Genomic DNA, 19,678 nt, shown 5'->3' with positions numbered 1-19,678 from the left:
CAAAGCAGACATACAGCAGTTTACGTATTTCTCATGCCAGTCATTTTCCTGACTTCGAAAAGTGAGATCACAGACAGTGGAAAGCTATAGATTGAAATTCACGTGCAACTAGTTTAAGATTGTTCCAACTCACCCATTAAAGATCATACCTTAGAAAATGAATAAGGTCAATCCTTCAATGTGGGTAGATATCAAACCAAGGTTCAAAGAAAGATAGTGAAAGTACACCACAGACCTGGCAGGATCTACAAATAAAAAAAAATCTTTTAGATTAGATTACTTACAGTGTGGAAACAGGCTCTTCGGCCCAACAAGTCCACACCGACCTGCTGAAGCGTAACCCACCCAGACCCATTCCCCTACATTTACCTCTTCACCTAACACTACAGGCAATTTAGCATGGCCAATTCATCTAACCTGCACCTTTTTGGATTGTGGGAGGAAACCGGAGCACCTGGAGGAAACCCACGCAGACACGGGGAGAATGTGCAAACTCCACACAGAGATTCGCCTAAGGCGGGAATCGAACCCGGATCTCTGGCGCTGTGAGAGAAAGATGGAAAGGCATTTATCCAAATTGTTACAAATTATTCACTGTGCCTACATGTCTAAATAACTTTATGGGCATTGTTAGCATTTGTCAGTTATAAGTAAATCTGAAAAAAGTACATGAGTTCTGAGTTAATGGAACAAATACAGCTAAGTGAAGAGCCAGTAGTCATTTAGGACTATGGTAAAACAGACACAGAGAAAAGTATGAACATACAGTACAGCTAAGATCAACTGTTACCATTTAGTTAACAGCATGGATATGATACATGGGGACAAGATTCAAAAGTATTCCCATATGTATAAAATAATGGACATCGTTTACACCTGCTATAATGGAGAAATAGTTGGTCAAAGATGGATTTGTACCAGTTAAGTGCAAATAGCCAACAGTTTTGAGCACATTAGAATGTAATTGTGTCATAAATTTTAAATTACATTCCCAAACTCAAACTTAATCTATTAGTTTAAAATTAGTGATTATAATTATGGAAAAGTAAATTCATCTTAAATCAATAAAATATCCCATCCCATTTGTTTTCAAGTTACCACCATTTTTCTGACCAGTTCTCTGTGTCCTGTGTCTAACTGGTTTGTGTGCAGCGTAATAAATTAAGAATTTGCACATGAAAGATAGATAGTTGTCATTTGATCTTCTTGCTTGTGACACAGCAAATAATGCAATCTAATGGTTCACAGTGTTCTGTGCATTTTATATTTGTCTTCTATTTTGAATGGAGACAAAATTCTCACAAATGAATCTTACATGCAAACCAATTAAGTGTCTAGTAAGTGTTAGAAAGACGCACAAGAAAATGAATGTGTCAGCAGTAGCTGACAAGCACAATGAAAAATTACATCAGGTACGACACTGCATCAAAACCACACTCCCTCTGAGCAAAATGAAACATTAGGATGTTATCACAAAGACACTTATAACAAACAGCAGGCAAAATGGGAAAAAAAGATAGACATCCAAAAATAGATCAGTTTAGACTATAATTAATCAATAGATATGGCAGATTGCAACTAGCTTTTTTATTATAGTTGTGAGTGGATGACAGAAGTCTAACATTCAAAAAAAAGTATGTCTTTAATAAACAACGTGATTTGAAAACAAACATTCTGTTCAATTAGTATTCATTCAGGCCAAAGTCATTGATTTTCAACAAGCTCTAAAAGAATAGGTTTTAATTTTGAGAAATCATAACAGTCTGCTCGGACTTAATTGATTTTAAAGAGCCAATTAAATCCAACAAAGAAAGATCTTTATTGATTAGTTGTACCACTGTGGAGTTTTGAAGTGCAAATTAAACTGCAGTAGAAATAGTTACACAGGTAAAATCTCTCAATAATCTATGATTACTTTGATTAGAAATTTTCATGCACTTTATTAAGGTGATGACCTTGTAATATTGTCACTGGACTGTTAATCCAGAGGCCCAGGGAATGTTCTGGGGACCCAGGCTCAAATCCTATCGTGGCAGATGGTGAAATTTCAGTTCAATAAATATCTGGAATTAAGAATCTAATGATGATCAGGAAGTCATTGTCGCTTGTTGGAAAAATCCATCTGGTTCACTAAACGCCTGTTGGGAAGGAAACTGTCATCCTTACCTGGTATGACCTGTGACTCCAGACACACAGCAATGTGTTTGACTCTTAACTGTCCTCTAGGGAAGTAGGGATGGGCAATAAATGCCTGGCCAGTGATGCACTCAATCTGTGAATGAACAAAGAAAAAAAATTAAAACAAAGAGAAATTAGTTTTACTTCTCTTGCTGAACAAACGGAATTATTGAACTATTATTAATTTTAACAGTAACTTGTTGCTAACAGGAATTTATATTCTTGGTATAAAATCTCATGAAGATGCAGTTTATGCTTGGGCATTTCAGTCAACATTACTTTACAAATATTTGAGGATTTTAGTGAATGAGTTAAAAAAAGCACCTGAATCTACTTTCAGTGGACAGATACTTCAGATCCCCTTGCTGTATGGTAAAGCACAAATGATGATGTTAGTCAGTTCAGAATATGCCTAAGCAGGATTCATAAGCTAATTATCCTGAAATGAACATGATGCAAGGAAGAAATATAGTCATTTATTGTGAAGAAGAACAAAAACAAGAGGTTTTGGGCATTTAAATGGTGAATTATCAACTGATGACCATATCTTGAAAAAGGAATGAACAGATTCAAAACAGCCTACGCAAGCCCAACACAGAAACACTCTAGTTCTCCAAAGTAGCAATTCTAATTGCTTGTGAAATGGTTATGAAGATAACAAGAAGAGTGTTTGTTTTCAACTACTTGGTGATTTCAACCATTGGGGCATAGTTAGATGAATTCCTCAGGCCAAAAGCTATGTCTATTTTCACTGAAGAGGTCACTGATGCACTATTCACAATGGACCTCTTATCCATCTTCAACAAAGTTTTGCGGATTTTGTGGATTTTTTGAGTCATTTGTGGATATACCCATTTCAAACAGATATGCTGTTTTGGAAAATGTAAGGGGTGATGGATTCTCAGGGGAACTTAGCACGAACAGCCAAGTTTCTGGTATTGAGACTGGCTCTAATGCAACGAGGGTCGGCTTCCAAGAGATCAATTGTGTTAGGAGATTCTGAAGTCCAAGGTACAGACAGACATTTCTGTGGCCAGCAGAGAAAAAGCAGAATGGTGTGTTGTTTCCCTGGTGCCAGGATCAAGGATGTCTCCGAGAGGGTGCAGAATGTTCTCACAGGGGAGAGGGGCCAGCAAGAGGTCATTGTCCACATTGGAACCAACGATATAGGAAGGGAAAATATTGAGATTCTGAAGGGAGATTACAGAGAGTTAGGCAGAAATTTAAAAAGGAAGTCCTCAAGGGTAGTAATATCTGGATTACTCCCAGTGCTACGAGCTAGTGAGGGCAGGAATAGGAGGATAGAGCAGATGAATGCATGGCTGAGAAGCTGGTATATGGGGGAAGGGTTCACATTTTTGGATCACTGGAATCTCTTTTGGGGTAGAAGTGACCTGTACAAGAAGGACGGATTGCACCTAAATTGGAAAGGGATTAATATAATGGCAGGGAAATTTGCTAGAACTGATCAGGAGGATTTAAACTAGTAAGGTGAGGGGGTGGGACCCAGGGAGGTAGTGAGGAAAGAGATCAATCTGAGACTGGTACAGTTGAAAACAGAAGTGAATTAAACAGTCAGGGCAAGCAGGGACAAGGTAGGACTAATAAATTAAACTGCATTTATTTCAATGCAAGGGCCCAACAGGGAAGGCAGATGAACTCAGGGCATGGTTAGGAACATGGGACTGGGATATCATAGCAATTACGGAAACATGGCTCAGGGATGGGCAGGACTGGCAGCTTAATGTTCCAGGATACAAATATTACAGGAAGGATAGAAAGAGAGGCAAGAGAGGAGGGGGACTGGCATTTTTGATAAGGGATAGCATTACAGTTGTGCTGAGGGAGGATATTCCTGGAAATACATCCAGGGAAGTTATTTGGGTGGAACTGAGAAATAAGAAAGGGATGATCACCTTATTGGGATTGTATTATAGACCCCCTAATAGTCAGAGGGAAATTGAGAAACAAACTTGTAAGGAGATCTCAGCTATCTGTAAGAATAATAGGGTAGTTATGGTAGAGGATTTTAACTTTTCAGACATCGACTGGGACTGCCATAGTGTTAAGGGTTTAGATGGAGAGGAATTTCTTAAATGCGTACAAGACAATTTTCTGATTCATTATGTTGATGTACCTACTAGAGAAGATACAAAACTTGACCTATTCTTGGGAAATAAGGCAGGGCAGGTGACTGAGCTGTCAGTGGGGGAGCACTTTGGGGCCAGCGACCATAATTCTATTCGTTTTAAAATAGTGATGGAAAAGGATAGACCAGATCTAAAATTTGAAGTTCTAAATTGGAGAAAGGCCAATGTCGATGGTATTAGGCAAGAACTTTCGAAAGCTGATTGGAGGCAGATGTTTGCATGTAAAGGGACGGCTGGAAAATGGGAAGCCTTCAGAAATGAGATAACGAGAATCCAGAGAAAGTATATTCCTGTCAGGGTGAAAAGGATGGCTGGTAGGTATAGGGAATGCTGGATGACTAAAGACATTGAGGGTTTGGTTAAGAAAAAGAAGGAAGCATATGTCAGGTATAGGCAGGATAGATCGAGTGAATCCGTAGAAGAGTGTAAAGGAAATAGGATATACTTAAGAGGGAAATCAGGAGACCAAAAAGGGGACATGAGATAGCATTGGCAAATAGAATTAAGGAAAATCCAAAGGGTTTTTACAAATATATTAAGGACAAAAGGGTAACTAGGGAGAGAATAGGTCCCCTCAAAGATCAGCAAGGTGGCCTTTGTGTGGAGCCACAGAAAATGGGGGAGATACTAAATGAATATTTTGCATCAGTATTTACTGTGGAAAAGGATATGGAAGATATAGACTGTAGGGAAATAGATGGTGACATATTGCAAAATGTCCAGATTACAGAGGAGGAAGTGCTGGATGTCTTGAAAAGGTTAAAGGTGGATAAATCCACAGGACCTGATCAGGTGCACTCAAGAACTCTGTGGGAAGCTGGAGAAGTGATTGCTGGACCTCTTGCTGAGATATTTGTATCATCGATAGTCACAGATGAGGTGCTGGAAAACTGGAGGTTGGCAAACATGGTGCCACTGTTTAAGAAGGGCGGTAAAGACAAGCCAGGGAACTATAGACGGTGAGCCTGACCTCAGTGCTGGGCAAGTTGATGGAGGGAATCCTGAGGGACAGGATGTACATGTATTTGGAAAGGCAAGGACTGATTAGGGATAGTCAACATGGCTTTGTGTGTGTGGGAAGTCATGTCTCACAAACTTGATTGAGTTTTTTGATGAAGTAACAAAGAAGATTGATGAGGGCAAAGCAGTAGATGTGATCTATATGGACTTCAGTAAGGCGTTTGACAAGATTCCCCATGGGAGACTGATTAGCAAGGAAAGATCTCATGGAATAAAGGGAAAAATAGCCATTTGGATACAGAACTGGCTCAAAGGTAGAAGACAGAGGGTGGTGGTGGAGGATTTTTTTCAGACTGGAGTCCTGTGACCAGTGGAGTGTCACAAGGAATCGGTGCTGGCTCCTGTACTTTTTTCATTTACATAAATGATCTGGATGCGAGCATAAGAGGTACAGTTAGTAAGTTTGTAGATGACACCAAAATTGGAGGTGTAGTGGACAACAAAGAGGGTTATCTCAGATTACAACAGGATCTGGACCAGATGTGCCAATTGGACTGAAGTGGCAGATGGAGTTTAATTCAGATAAATGCGAGGTGTTGCATTTTGGGAAAGCAAATCTTAGCAGGACTTATACACTTAATGGTAAGGTCCTAGGGAGTGTTGATGAACAAAGAGACCTTGGAGTGCAGGTTCATAGCTCCTTGAAAGTGGAGTCGCAGGTAGATAGGATAGTGAAGAAGGCATTTGGTATGCTTTCCTTTCTTGGTCAGAATATTGAGTACAGGAGTTGGGAGGTCATTTTGCGGCTATACAGGACATTGGTTAGGCCACTGTTGGAATATTGCATGCAATTCTGGTCTCCTTCCTATCGGAAAGATGTTGTGAAACTTGAAAGGGTTCAGAGAAGATTTACAAGGATGTTGCCAGGGTTGGAGGATTTGAGCTTTCGGGGGACACTGAACAGGCTGGGCTGTTTTCCCTGGAGCGTCGGAGGTTGAGGGGTGACCTTATAGAGGTTTACAAAATTATGAGGGGCATGGATAGGATAAATAGACAAAGTCTTTTCCCTGGGATCGGGGAGTCCAGAACTAGAGGGCATAGGTTTAGGGTGAGAGGGAAAGATATAAAAGAGACCCAAGGGCAACTTTTTTCACGCAGAGGGTGGTACGTGTATGGAATGAGCTGCCAGAGGATGTGGTGGAGGCTGGTACAATTGCAACATTTAAGAGGCATTTTGATGGGTATATGAATAGGAAGGGTTTGGAGGGATATGGGCCAGGTGCTGGCAGGTGGGACTAGATTGGGTTGGGATATCTGGTCGGCATAGACGGGTTGGACCGAAGGGTCTGTTTCCATGCTGTACATCTCTATGACTCTATGACTCTAATACGCAAATAAATTGTTGAAACAACTGCAGCAATTCCTTAGGGCCTTGGATGTGATTGATTACTTGTGGAGCTAAAGCTTCTAACAATCAATCTTGCAACATAAAACAACTGCAGGTGCTTACTTTCTTCAATATTAAGATGACTTGCAATGCTCTGAAAATAAAATGAGGTAGAATTTCTTATGGAGGTGTATAGAGATCTCCCATATTTGCAGTTTTTGTCAGGTTTTTACTGATTATTGTTTGAAACTTCTGACAAGAAATTTTGCAAAATACTCCTTCAACCAATTGTTCACCTTTATCTATGGCATTTCTACTGCAATTATGTGTTCGACTATAAACGTGATTTAGGATCATCCCTAAAATCTAAGGACTCCAACAACACTCAGGTACAAACAAACATGTTTTCTACAATCTGCATCCAGTGATGTTTGCATCCAGCTTTGTTTCAGAGTGAGCAAGGTGACTCGTATGCAACCCTGGTTATTGTGCTGCTTAGGTTGGCCATTTCGAAAGCACCGCATCTCAAAATTTAATAGGAAAGCACCTATATATGTCAGACTAAGATCATTCAGACCTTAGCACTGGTTAGCACTGCTGCCTCACAGCGCCAGAGACCCGGGTTCAATTCCCGCCTCAGGCGACTGACTGTGTGGAGTTTGCACGTTCTCCCCGTGTCTGCGTGGGTTTCCTCCGGGTGCTCCGGTTTCCTCCCACAGTCCAAAGATGTGCAGGTCAGGTGAATTGGCCATGCTAAATTGCCCGTAGTGTTAGGTAAGGGGTAAATGTAGGGGTATGGGTGGGTTGCGCTTCGGCGGGTCAGTGTGGACTTGTTGGGCCGAAGGGCCTGTTTCCACACTGTAAGTAATCTAATCTAATCTAAAAAAACCTTGGACCTGAGGAAGATAGAATTAGCATGAGACTTTAGGAATACTCCGCCTGTTACTTATTGCAGCTGAATGAATCCCCTCTCAGAATAAAAGGAATTTGTGTGCTATTTTTAATGAATATAGTACAACATCAAACAAGCATTACTCCAGCATTGATACAAAATGACAATATATCTATTCCCAATCTGAGCTGATTTCCTTGCTATCATATGCATTGCAATTCCTTATTGTTGGAAACAAATTTCATCTCTCAACATACCAAAGAAATTAATATGATATACATAGGATTTGTTGGAGTCTGTAGATTTTATAGATGATCCTAAATCACATATATAGCCTGTAGTCTAATACATAATTGCAGTAGAAATGCCATAGGTAAAGGTGAACAATTGGTTGAAAGAACATTTTGCAAAATTTCTTGCTATAATTTTGGAACAACAATCAAAGAAATTAATATGATGTACATAAGGAAAGATCTTTCTCTTCATTGTATCTAGAAATCCACCATTTCCTTGCATGGAACAGAGAAAATTGGATAGAAATGTACTCCATTTGGTTCTTCTCCACTTATAGAGTCATAGTCATAGAGATGGAAACAGACCCTTCGGTCCAATCCGTCCATGCCAACCAGATATCCCAACCCAATCTAGTCCCACCTGCCAGCACCCGATTTCATTTGAATATAATAATTGAGAGGAAGAGGTCATTTTTTTTTCCCCTGCCAAAATGGACATTTCCATACATTCCCAAATTATACTCCATCTATTGGATCTTTGTCCATTCACCTTGTGTACTGCCAATGCTCTATAGCATGCATTTTTCTGCTTCACAACTTATGGCCTGGATTTTCCATTGGCCAGATAGTTCATTATTCCAGCATTGATCGGAGTTCTGCCTGAGGACCCGATGGAAGCACACTCTCTTTGAATTGCACAGGAAATTAAAGAACCTGGGACAATTCCCCGATGCCTCTTTAAGTTTTCATTTAAATCAGAGAATTTGGAGGAATCAGGGCCTAACTCCTTTGTAATTATATAACAGACTCCATACCTATCTCACACATGCCCAACTACATCACACCCAGATCCATCACTCCCAAACCCTAGCACAATACCTATCCTAGATCCGATGCCGCTTTCTCTGCTTTCTGAAATATTTCCTCCCTGCCAACATGACCCAGCCTGGCCCAATTTCCTCTGCAACTAAACCTCGCTTCCCCTTGCCAGACAAAACCCAACACCCATCCCCCTGACTGTCTGACACACTTCCCCCAACTCACCACTATCAGACTGGATCCTTATCTCTCCATCTCCATCACTGCCCCTTCTCCCATTGGATTGGAGCAGACCCAAAGCTCCCACACCACTGGAACCAATGTGATGACACCAACCTTAGCTCTCCTCAGACCCAACCCTGAACCCCCTAGACCTGACACCCACCCTCCTATGCCCTGCTGGAACCTGATTTCTCCCACTCACTGTAACCTTATTCAAAATATTGTACCACTTACCTGACCTTCTCACTACCTTGCACCCTGGAATTTGTATCCCTTTCTCATTTAACATCCTACCCAGCTGGCACCTTAACCAGCTGGCAATCTATTTACCTGGCAACTTACTCACCTGGCAGCCTAATTACCTGACACCCTAGCATCTACCTAATTTAACCCTTAGCCCTCAACCCCACCAAGCTGGTACCCTATGTAACAAGCACCCTGGGACCTAACCCATCTTATACACACTACTTACCTCAAACTCTCATCCCCTCCTCATCTGTTACACTATCCTCCCAGCATGCAAACATCACACTTACCTATGTACTTTGCATTTGACAGCAGATATCAAAGTGGCTGTCAGAACCTTTATATTTCAGAACACAGCAGCTTATTGCTTTGAAAATTTTTGCCTTCCCCAGACAGTTCTGCACAACAAGAGAACCATCAGAATGGAAATACAGCCTGCATTTTTGAAGGAGCTCTTTTGATTGGAATCTAACCTGAAAAATGTAAACAGCCTTCCTTTCATAATGAAAGAAAGAATGGCCATAGTGGAGTGGTTGAGTAGATTGGGTGTGTATTCACTCGAGTGTAGATGATTGTGAGAAGACCTTATTGAAAAGTACAAGATTTTTACAGGACTTTACAGGATAGAAGTGTAGGGAATAATCTGAAAATAATGGGATTAGCCATTTTGGACAAAGATGAGGAGAAATTTCTTCCCTCAGATTACAACTAAACTGTGGAATTCTTTATCACAGAAGGTGGTAAGGAGTTGAGTAATTTCAAGGCTGAGATAAACAATTTTTTAATCAGCAAAGGAATCACGTGTATTGGGATAAGACAGGAATGTGGAGTTAAGCAGTATCAGATCAGCCATAATTTTATCAAATGATGGAGCAGACTTAATGTGTTGAATAACTTTATCTTCATTATCTTTCGGTCTTAAAGATTTTCCGTACTTGACTTAGGACATCAAAATTATATATTTTTTGTTGCTCAGCTTAAAGTTCACCTCATAAGCACTGTCAAGTAGTGGATTTTGATTTGTCGTCAGCAATGATTGCTTCTGTTGCGTTACCACACCCATGAACTAGATAATCTACCATAGCTACCACTCCAGGAAGATCATTAACTATCTCACATTTGTTTTATTCATTCATGGGATGTGGGCATCACTCAATTGGCCAGTATATATTGCCATCCCTAGTTGGCTTTGAGCAGGTGATTGGGCGCTGCCTTCTTGAACCTATGCAGTCCATGTTCTGTCGGTAGACCCACAACTTTCTTAGGGATGGAATTCCAGGATATTGATCCAACAATAGTGAAGGAAAGGGTGATATATTTCCATATCAGGACAGTGTGTGACTTAGAGAGAAACTTGCAGATGGTGGTGTTCCCATATATCTACTGCTGTTGTCCTTCCTGAGTAAATAATCATGGACATGGAAGGTTTTGTCTAAGAATCTTTGATCCAACCTGGAGATAGTCACAACAGTGTACACTGAGTGTCATGACGAATGGATGAATTCCTGTTGGTGGGATGCTAATCAAGAAGGTCACTTTGTTCTGAATGGTGTTAAACGTCTTGAGTGTTGTTGGAGCTGAAGCCATGGAGGAATTGGGGAGTATTCCATCACAATCCTGACTTGTGCCTTGTAGATGGTGGACAGGCTTTTGGGAGTAAGGAGGTAAGTTACTCGTCGCAGTATTCCCAGTTTCTGACCTGTTCTCAAATCCACTGTGTACATTTGGTGAGTCCAATTGAGTTTCTGGCCAATGGAAAACACAAGGATGTTAATGATAGAGGATGCATAGAAGATGGTATTGAATTGAATTGAAATTATTGTCATGTGTACCGAGGCACAGTGAAAAACCTTGTCTTGCGAGCAATACAGGCAGATATCAGAGTTAAGTAGCATAGATAAATAAACAATAGGCAAACAGCGGCAAAAACAAAATCACAGATACAGGTGAATGTTAAGAGTTTGAGAGTCCAATCAGTATTCTAACAATAGTAGCGTCGAAACTGTTTCGAAACCGGCTGGTGTGTGTGTTCAGGCTTCTGTACCTTCTCCCTGTTGGTAGAGGTTGTAGAAAAGCATTGCCAGGGTGGGATGGATCTTTGAGAATGCTGGCAGCCTTTCCTTGACAGCGGGCCTGGTAGATGGATGCTATAGATGAGAGGTTGGCCTTTGTGATTGTCCAGACCGAGTTTGCAACTCTCTAACCGTCTCCAATCTTGAATTGTACAGTTGCCATACCAGATGGTGATACAACAAGACAGAATACTCTGGATGGCACACCTATAAACGTTGGCAAGGGTATTCACCATCATGTCAAATTTCCTCAGCTGCCTGAGGAAGAAGAGACGTTGTTGGGCCTTTGCAACCAGGGCGTCCACATGAAGAGTCCAAGAAAATTTGTTGTGGATGACCACTCCCAGGAGCTTGACACTTTCCACTCGTTCCACGTCTGTGTTGTTAATGTGTGTGTGTGCGTGGGGAGGGGGGGAACATGAGTAACATCCAGCTGAAAGTCAATAATGAGTTCTTGGTTTTGCTGTCATTGAGAGCTAGGTTGTTCTCAGTGCACCATTTTTCCAGGTCTTCCACCTCCCATCTATAGTCTGTTTCATCGCCATCTGAGATTCAACCAACTATGATAGGTAAAAACAATGACTGCAGATGCTGGAAACCAGATTCTGGATTAGTGGTGCTGGAAGACCACAGCAGTTCAGGCAGCATCCGAGGAGCAGTACAATCGACGTTTCGGGCAAAAGCCCTTCATCAGGAATAAAGGCAGAGAGCCTGAAGGGTGGAGAGATAAGTTAGAGGAGGGTGGGGGTGGGGAGAAAGTAGCATAGAGTACAATAGGTGAGTGGGGGAGGGGATGAAGGTGATAGGTCAGGGAGGAGGGTGGAGTGGATAGGTGGAAAAGAAGATAGGCAGGTAGGACAAGTCATGGGGACAGTGCTGAGCTGGAAGTTTGGAACTAGGGTGAGGTGCGGGAAGGGGAAATGAGGAAACTGTTGAAGTCCACATTGATGCCCTGGGGTTGAAGTGTTCCGAGGTGGAAGATGAGGCGTTCTTCCTCCAGGCATCTGGTGGTGAGAGAGCGGCAGTGAAGGAGGCCCAGGATCTCCATGTCCTCGGCAGAGTGGGAGGGGGAGTTGAAATGTTGGGCCACGGGGCAGTGTGGTTTACTGGTGCGGGTGTCCCGGAGATGTTCCCTGAAGTGCTCTGCTAGGAGCCGTCCAGTCTCCTCAATGGAGGAGACCGCATCGGGAGCAACGGATACAATAGATGATATTGGTGGATGTGCAGCTAAAACTTTGATGGATGTGGAAGGCTCCTTTAGGGCCTTGGATGAAGGTGAGGGAGGAGGTGTGGCCGCAGGTTTTGCAATTCCTGCGGTGGCAGGGGAAGGTGCCAGGATGGGAAGGTGGGTTGTAGGGGGGCGGGGGGGGTGGACCTGACCAGGTAGTCAAGGAGGGAACGGTCTTTGCGGAAGGTGGAAAGGGGTGGTGGGGTCTTTTTGGAGGTGGCAGATGATTTGGTTTATGCAAAGTTTGGTAGGGTGGAAGATGAGCACCAGGGGCGTTCTGTCCTTGTTACGGTTGGAGGGGTGGGGTCTGAGGGCAGAGGTGCGGGATGTGGACGAGATGCGTTGGAGGGCATCTTTAACCACGTGGGAAGGGAAATTGTGGTCTCTAAAGAAGGAGGCTATCTGGTGTGTTCTGTGGTGGAACTGGTCCTCCTGGGAGCAGATACAGTGGAGGCGGAGGAATTGGGAATATGGGATGGCATTTTTGCAATAGATAGGGTGGTAAGAGGTGTAATCCAGGTAGCTGTGGGAGTCGGTGGGTTTGTAAAAAATGTCAGTGTCAAGTCGGTCATCTTTAATGGAGATGGAGAGGTCCAGGAAGGGGAGGGAGGTGTCAGAGATGGTCCAGGTAAATTTAAGGTCAGGGTGGAATGTGTTGGTGAAGTTGATGAATTGCTCAACCTCCTCGCGGGAGCACGAGGTGGCACCAATGCAGTCATCAATGTAGCGGAGGAAGAGGTGGGGAGTGGTGCTGGTGTAATTACGGAAGATCGACTGCTCTACGTAGCCAACAAAGAGACAGGCACAGCTGGGGCCCATACATGTGCCCATGGCTACCCCTTTGGTCTGGAGGAAGTGGGAGGATTCAAAGGAGAAATTGTTAAGGGTGAGGACCAGTTCGGACAAACGAATGAGAGTGTCGGTGGAAGGGTACTGTTGGGCACGTCGGGAGAGGAAAAAACGGAGGGCTTGGAGGCCCTGGTCATGGCGGATGGAGGTGTAGAGGGATTGGATATCCATGGTGAAAATGAGGCATTCGGGGCCGGGGAAACGGAAGTCTTGGAGGAGGTGGAGGGCGTGGGTGGTGTTTTGAATGTATGTGGGGAGTTCTTGGACTAGGGGGGATAGGACAGTTTCGAGGTAGGTAGAGATAAGTTCAGTGGGGCAGGAGCATGCTGAGACAATGGGTCGGCCAGGGTGGTCAGGCTTGTGGATCTTGGGAAAGAGGTAGAACCGGGCAGTGCGGGGTTCCCGGACTATGAGGTTGGAAGCTGTGGGTGGGAGATCTCCTGAGGTGATGAGGTTCTGTATGGTCTGGGAGATGATGGTTTGGTGATGGGGTGTGGGGTCATGGTCGAGGGGGCGGTAGGAAGAGGTGTCCTCGAGTTGCCGTGCGGTTTCAGCGGTGTAGAGGTCAGTGCGCTAGACTACCACTGTGCCCCCTTTATCTGCTGGCTTGATGGTGAGGTCGGGATTGGAGCAGATTGGAGGGCTGCGCGTTGTGAGGGTGAGAGGTTGGAGTGGGGGAGGGGAGTAGACAGGTTGAGGCAGTTAATGTCCCGGCGGCTGTTGGAAATGATGAGGTCGAGGGCAGGTAATAGGCCAGCACGGGGTGTCCAGGTGGATGCAGTGTGTTGGAGGTGGGCGAAGGGGTCCTCGGAAGGTGGGCGTGAGTCCTGATTGTGAAAGTAAGCTTGGAGGCGGAGGCGGCGGAAGAAGTGTTCGACGTCACGGCGTGTATTAAATTCATTGATGCGTGGACGGAGGGGGATGAAGGTGGTGTCATCAGCAAACTTGTAAATGGCATTAGTTTGGTATTTGGTGACGCAGTCATGGGTATATAGTGAGTACAGTAGGGGGCTGAGTACACACCCCTGGGGGGTCTCCAGTGTTGAGTGTTAGTGAGGATAAAATATTGTCCCCAATATTCACTGATTGTGGCCTGTGGGTCAGGAAACTGAGGATCCAATTACAGAGAGTGGGGCTTGGTCTGAGATCACTAAGTTTAGTAATCGGTCTTGAGGGGATAATAGTGTTGAAGGCTGTGCTGTAGTCAATGAGTAGAATTCTTACGTAGCTGTTCTTGGTGTCAAGAAGTTCTTGTGAGGAGTAAAGGGCAAGAGATATGGCATCTGATATGGATCTATTGGTCCGATAGGCAAATTGGAGTGGGTCAATAGTAGTGGGGAGGCTGGAGTTAATTAATGGCATGACCAGCCTTTCAAAGCACTTCATAACTAGCAAAGTTAGGGCCACTGGGTAATCATTGAGACATGCTGTATGAGCATCCTTAGGCCCAGGGATGCTGTTGGCCCACTTGAAACTGGCAGGGACAGTGGCCTATTGCAGGGAGAGGTTGAAGATGTCCAAGAAGACCTCTGCCAGTTGATCTGTGCATGTTCTGAGTGCACGGCCTGGTATTCCGTCTGGTCCCATTGCTTTCCTTGGATTCACATGAAGGAAAACTGATCTGACCTCTGAGGCAGTGACTGTTGAGATGGGTTTGTCAGGACTTGATGGAATAGGTGTTACCTCTCTGCCAAAGTTCTGCTCAAAGTGAGCACAGAAGGCACTGAGATGATCTGGGAGGGAGGTGTCATCATCGGCTATCTTGCACTGTCTCTTTTTAGAACCTGTGATGTCATTCAGTCCTTGCCATAGTTGCCAGGTGTCTATCTGGGTCTCTAGTTTGGATTGGTATTGGTCCTTGGCTGTCTTAATGGCTCTGCGAAGGTCATAGTTGGATTCCTTATATTTGAGTGGGTGTCCTGATCTGAAGGCCTCATGCCTGCTTTTTAGCAGGTTCTATATGTCCTGATTCATCCAAGGTTTCCTGTTGGGGAACACCTGGATTGACTTCCTCGGTATGCAGTCCTCCACACACTTGCTGATAAAGTCTGTGAGAGTGGTGGCATACTCGTCTAAGGTCCCTGCGGACTGTTTGAATGATTCCAGACAGTACCGGAGTTGATCCTCTGCCTCCTCCAACCAACACTGGACCTGTATCCTTGAAGGGTCTCCTGCTTGAGCTTTTGACTGTAAGCTAGGAGAAGAAACATGGCATTGTGGTCGGAGTTCCTGAAATGAGGGCAGGGGATGGAGCGGGAGGCATCTTTCACAGTGGTGTAGCAGTGGTCTAAAATGTTTGGGCCCTTGGTGGGACAAGTAATGTTCTGGTGATTCTTGGGCAATACCTTCCTTAGATTGCCTTGATTGAAGTCGGCAGTCACAATAAACAGAGCCTCGGGGTGTTCTGTCTCCAGTGGTGGAGTACAACACATCCAGAGCATCCTCAACCTTTGTTTGTGGCAGTATGTACACAGAAATTAGTATAGCTGCAGTAAATTCCCGTGGTAGGTAGAAGGGGTGGCATTTGATGGTGAGGAATTCAAGGCTTGGGGAGCAATGGCTGCCCAGGGTTGCAATGTCTGAGCACCACAAATTGTTGAGTAAAAAGCAAACCCCTCCACCCTTTGAATTGAATTTTATTGAATTTCAAAGGGCGATGGTTATTGGAGATGGTCATTGCCTGGGATTTGTGTGCATGAATGTTACTTGCCACATGTCAGCACAAGCCTGGATGTTTTCCAGATCTGGTTGCATTTGGACATGGACTGATTGAGTATCTAAGGAGCTATGAATGGTGCTGGTCATTGTGCAATCATTGGCAAACATCCCCATCTGATCTTATGATGTAGGGAAGTTGATTGATGAAGCTGTTGAAGATGGTTGGTCTTAGGACATGCCCTGGAGCAGAGATGGCTGACCTCCAACAACCACAGCCATTATCCTATGTGTCAGATATGATTCCAACCAGCAGAGAGTTTACCCTTGATATCTATTGATTCCAGTTTTGCTGCGGCTCCTTGATACCACGCTTTGTTGAATATAATCTTGTTGCCAAGGGCTGTCATTCTCATTTCACCACTGCAATTCAATACTTTTGTCCACATTTAAATCAAGACTGTAATAAGGTCAGAGCAGAGTGACCCTGGCAGAACTCAACCTGGGCGTCACTGACCAGGTTCTTGCTGAGTGTATTATTGCTTGATAGCACTATTGAAGACATATTCCATCACTTTACTGATGATCAAGAATAGACTGATGGGGAAATAATTGGCCAGGTTGGGTTTGTCCTGCTTTTTTTTTTATGTACAGGAAACACCTGGACAAATTTCCACATTGCCAGGTAGATGCCAGTGTTGTATCTGTACTGGAACAGCTTAGCTAAGTCTTCAGAACTATTGCCAAATGTTGTCAGAATGCATATCTTTGCAGTATCCAGGACTTCCCAGCATTTCGTGATATCAGATGGACTGAATAGATTTGGTTGAAAATTGGCATCAGCACTGTCGGGGCCCATTGGTGGCGGCCAAGACAGATCATCCACTCTGCAATTCTAGCTGAAGTTTGCTGAGAATGCCTCAGTCTTATCTTTTTGATTTTTTTTTAGATTAGATTACTTACAGTGTGGAAACAGGCCCTTCGGCCCAACAAGTCCACACTGCCCCGCCGAAGCGCAACCCACCCATACCCCTACATTTACCCCTTACCTAACACTACGGGCAATTTAGCATGGCCAATTCACCTGACCTGCACATCTTTGGACTGTGGGAGGAAACCGGAGCACCCAGAGGAAACCCATGCAGACACGGGGAGAACTCCACACAGTCAGTCGCCCGAGGTGGGAATTGAACCCGGGTCTCTGGCGCTGTGAGGCAGCAGTGCTAACCACTGTGCCACCGTGCCGCCCACTGATATCTGGGCTTTTACGGCATTGAAGGTATTTGTGGAGCTTCCTCCTCCAGAGAGTTGTTTAATTGTCCACCATCATTCACATCAAGATGTGATAGGACTGCAGAGCTTAAATCTGATCTGTTAGCTGTGGGATCATTTAGTTCTGTCTCTCACTTGCTGCTTATGCTGTTTGACATTCAAGTAGACCTGTTTGATAGCTTCACCAGGTTGACACCTCATTTTTAAGTACGCCTGCTGCTGTTCCTGAGGTGCCCTCCTGCACTCTCCATTCAACCAGGCTTGATCCCCCGGCTTGATAGTAATGAATGAATGGGGGATATGGCGGGCCATGGGGTTGCAGATTGTGCTGGAGTACATTTCTATTGCTGTTGATGTCCACAGTGCCTCCTGGATATCCAGACATGATTTCCTAGATCTGTTTGAAGTCTGTTCCAACTTGCACAGTGATACTGCCACACAATATGATAGAGGGTATTTCCAATCCAGTGAAAGCTGGACTTCATCTCCAAAAGGAATATGCAGTGGCCACTCTACTGCAACTGTACTGGACAGATGCATTTACAGCCAGCAGATTGGTTAAGGATGAGGTCAATTATATTTCTTAATCTAATTGGTTCCCTCAACACCTGCTGCAGACATAGTCTAGCAGCTATGTCCTTTAGGAACTGACCAGCTTGGTCAGTAGTGCTGCTGTCAAGCTACTCTTGCTGAAGGACATCGATGGAGATGGTTCTGCTTTTGTTCCTGGAGGACCTGTCAACATGATGCAAGACCTGGTCTGTTTTGCCGTGAATGTGGTCTAGGTTCTGATTTACAACCTCAGTAATTCCACCTATGCCAACTGCCTTCCTTAATATAAACATCTTCTCACTGCAGGATCTCTTTTGTCAAATACAATCCTTTCAGTAACTGAATTACCATTTCATTCCTCTAATTCACAGCTATCTACTAACTAAATTAACGCTGCTAATTATTTATCATGTACTATGTTTCTCATATAAGTTCCTTGTATTAAACACATTTTGGGTTCAAAGCTTATCATCAAAGTTTTTAAAATTACTGCTGTGCATTTTTCTTTGAAATTCAGAGAGGAATATACTTTGAAACTATCTCTTCTCAATCTATATTAATGACTTGGATGAGGAAAGTGAATGTCTGGCAGGCAGGTTTGTGGATGGCACAAATATAGGCCAACAGGTTTACTTGGAAGGATTAGCTTTCAGACCACTGCTCCTTTATCAGGTAGCTGTGGAACAGGACCATAAAACACAGAATTTATCGCAAAAGATTACAGTGTCATTCAATTGAAATGATATATTGAACAAACTGAGATTGCTGTAAAGTCTTTCACCTTTTAGAATGGATTGCAGGCTTCGGTTCATAAATATATAAATTCCCAAATTTCTTTTAAGTCACATTCTCGAGATAACTTCAGGTTTTTCAAAAAAAAAGGTGACATCTCAGCTCAGACATCTGTGTCATGTGCACACACTCACACATACACACTCTCTCTCACACACACACACACATGCGCATGCACACACATATAAGTCTATGGGGTAAATTTGCATTTGCAGAATTACATTAGCAGATACATTCTATTTGGCTTAAAAAGCACTCAATCTGCAGGCAGGCAATGCAGGCAGTCAATCCATATATATATAATTATAAATTCCACTTCGGAAATAGACCTAGTCTAATTCAAGATTGGGATACAGACAGACTCTAACCTCAGAGCTTAAAAATGTGTTGCTGGAAAAGCGGCGCAGAGGTCAGGCAGCATCCAAGGAGAAGGAGAATCGACGTTTCGGGCATATGCCTGAAACGTCGATTCTCCTTCTCCTTGGATGCTGCCTGACCTGCTGCGCTTTTCCAGCAACACATTTTTAAGCTCGGAACTCCAGCATCTGCAGTCCTCACTTTCTCCTAGACTCTAACCTCACACCTTTAATGCATTGTCTGAGCTGAGATGTCATTTTTTAAATAAAATCTTAAGTTATCTCAGGAATGTGACTTAAAAGAAGTTCTGGGATTTACATATTAATGAACCAAAACCTGTAACCCATTCTAAAAGATGAAAGACTTAACAGCAATCTCGGTTTGTTCAATATATCATTTCAGTTGCATGACACTGTAATCTATAGCTATAAATTCTGTGTCTTATGGTCCTGCTTCATGGCTACCAGCACTCTAAAAGCTAGTGCTTCCAAATAAACCTGTTGGACTATAACCTGGTGTTGTATGATTTTTAACTTTGTCCACCCCAGTCCAACACCTGTTCCTCCACACTACAAAAACAGGCGAGAAGGCAAATGGTGAGGATAACACAAAGAGATAACACACAGAGGATATAGACAGGTTAAGTAAGTGGACAAAGAAAACTCAGTAAATTAAATGTAAGTGGGGAAATGTGAGATTATGCCCTTTGGCAGAAAAATGAGAAGATCTCAATGCTATTTAAAGAGGAGAGATCAGAGAAAGCTGCACAAAGAGATCTCTTCATCCTTGAGCATGTATCACCAACAGCTAGCAT

Source organism: Chiloscyllium plagiosum, unplaced genomic scaffold (genome assembly GCF_037043375.1).
Source record: "Chiloscyllium plagiosum isolate Xiang-an unplaced genomic scaffold, Cpla_swu_hap1 HiC_scaffold_13, whole genome shotgun sequence".
In the NCBI taxonomy this organism is placed as follows: domain Eukaryota; kingdom Metazoa; phylum Chordata; class Chondrichthyes; order Orectolobiformes; family Hemiscylliidae; genus Chiloscyllium; species Chiloscyllium plagiosum.
The sequence above is the reverse complement of the archived record's forward strand: the minus strand, read 5'-3'. Positions refer to the sequence as shown.